This window comes from Octodon degus, unplaced genomic scaffold, assembly GCF_000260255.1.
Source record: "Octodon degus isolate 3935 unplaced genomic scaffold, OctDeg1.0 scaffold00008, whole genome shotgun sequence".
Lineage (NCBI taxonomy): Eukaryota > Metazoa > Chordata > Mammalia > Rodentia > Octodontidae > Octodon > Octodon degus.
The window spans coordinates 27,411,842-27,414,154 of record NW_004524584.1 but is presented as its reverse complement, the minus strand read 5'-3'; the positions used below and the strand labels follow the sequence as shown (position 1 = coordinate 27,414,154).

At 45.3% G+C, this 2,313-nt stretch overlaps 1 pseudogene; it reads right to left on the bottom strand.

Moving 5' to 3' along the window:
• Nucleotides 1–1,804: 1,804 nt before the first annotated feature.
• Nucleotides 1,805–2,313, bottom strand: part of LOC101573783 — a 1,902-nt pseudogene continuing 1,393 nt past the window's right edge.

Sequence of the window (2,313 nt, the reverse complement as noted above, 5' to 3'; positions counted from 1 at the left end):
TCCTTCACTGCCTCCCACCACTTCATATGTTGAGGCCATAACACTCAATGTGATGGTGACCTTCAGGAAGTAGTTTAGGTTTAGATGAAGCCTTGAGATCTCTCTCTCTCTCTCTCTCTCTCTCTCTCTCTCTCTCTCTCTCTCTCTCTTCCCCTCCTCTCCTCTCTTCCCTCTCCACTCCCCTCCTGTCTCCTTCCCTGTCTTTGCCTCTGTCTCTGTCTCTTTCTCCTTTTTCCTCTCCCCTCCCCTCCTGTTCCCTCCCCTGTCCTCTCTTTCCTCTCTCCCCTCCCCTCTTTTGCCCTCCCCTCTCTCTGTCTCTCTCCCCTCTCCCCTTTCTCTCCCCTCTCTAATCCCCTCTCCCTCCCCTCCTCTCTTCTCCTCTCCTCCCCTCTCCACTCTCCCCCTGCCCCCACCATGTGAGGACACAGCTGGAAAGTGGCCATCTGCTGACCAGGTTACATGGAGAACCAAATCCACCAGCACCTTCATCTTGGATGACCAGCATCCAGAACCATGAGGAATGTGTGTCTTCTGTTCATACCACCTGGCAAAAGTGTTCTGCTACAACAGCCTGAGCCTGAGTGGTGCATCAGGGCAGCATAACAAACCTTGTGTGAATGACCTGCTTGCCCCTCTGTGAATGCTGTCCCCACACTCGGCGAATCTTTGACTTTTCAGATTTTCGCTAAGTGATGCTACATCTCTGCTGGAATCCCCTTGCCTTCTTGAGCCCTTCCCTCATACGTATGGCAAAGAGAAACATGGGAGTGTTGGCCAAATGCTGGGCTTCCCCTGCACAGAGGCAGATTCCAGAAGCAGCAGTTGAGTACTTTACTTAAGCACCCACAAGACCCTGAACACAAGAAAAGTCAGGTCCTGCCAGCTCTGTCTGCAGAGCCTTCCCTCCTCCTTGCAGCCTGGCATGTACCCACCAGCCTCAGGAACCAGCCTCACATCCTTGTCTGGATTCAGCCTTCCTTGTCTCTCAGGAAGAGGGAACACTATCTCCCTGTAGCGCCACAGCATTGTGCTTGTATTTGTGTACAGACATTTTTCATCTAGTATTCTGTTGATGAGAGCCAGTTTCCTTTCCCACATTTAGAGGGATTGTAGATGTGAACTATACCTTCTAATCCCTGAACTTTGGGATGGTGGAGAAGTGGAGCAATTCAGAGACCGGAGAGTGGTGAGAGTTGGGGCCATCTCCAGAGAGGTAGGTTGTGCATGGCCAGGGATTCTTGGACCAGGAAACACCAACCTTTCCATTCTACATAATACATATGTTTCTCCTCAATCTGTATTAGTCAGCTGTATCCCTATGGGACACAATAACTAACACACAAGCTCAAGGCTTTTGTGGGTAAGTGGATGTGACTAGAGATCATACTCATCATAAAATAAATAAGACTTACATGTATAAACATCATATTATCCCCAGTGTAAGAAACTGAAAGAGTAAATAAGATCCAAAATACACAGTAAATATTATAAAAGGGAAAGAAACTGCTGCAAAGGAAAGAACAACTGGGATGGGGACGAAAAAAAAAATATATACACAATGTAGCTAAGCTAATTATACTACCAATTTCTATTAGCTCATTGAAGGGAACAGTTTGTGTTTATATCATTTTTTTAAATTAGATGAGCTCATTTATTTGACACATTAAATTATGCAAAGAAAAATATTTGCAACTGCATAAAAAGAATCCCCTTTTCATACTACTCAAACACTCAGCAGAGGTAAAAGCAATGAGCTGTAGAGTGGACCCCAGGACTTCACGCAAAAGCACCGTACAGGAAAATTTCAGGCTTCTAATTGCGCTGAGTCCAACACTGCGCGGACTTCTTTCTATTCCTCAGCTTCTTCCCAGAGTTCTTCAGTTTCTGATATCTGCTGAAGGTCAGCACATGCTGCCTCTGCCTTGCGTGGGCAATCTGGGATCATCATCCGGGACTCTAGCAGGATCTCTGCCTGCTTTTTAGTGCCATAATGTTCACCATCTTCAGCTTTCATTTTTTTAATCTTTTCTTCTTTTTGCTTTGCTTCTTTTTCATACACACTTTTTCTTTGACTAATTGCTTCACCCCACACTGGTCTAGATCTTGATCTGCCTCACACGGGGAGTGGCTGTAGTCCTGGATTCACAAGCAAGGGGGACCTGGGCTTATATCATCTGGCCAACTTTGCATGCCTACATCTTGTGATCTGAGCAACTACTTAGCAGATACTACTATGCACTATAATAACTATTGTTAATTTCCTATTATCTTCTTTTGAAATTCTGTATCATTTTTGTCTCTTAAAAAAAAAAA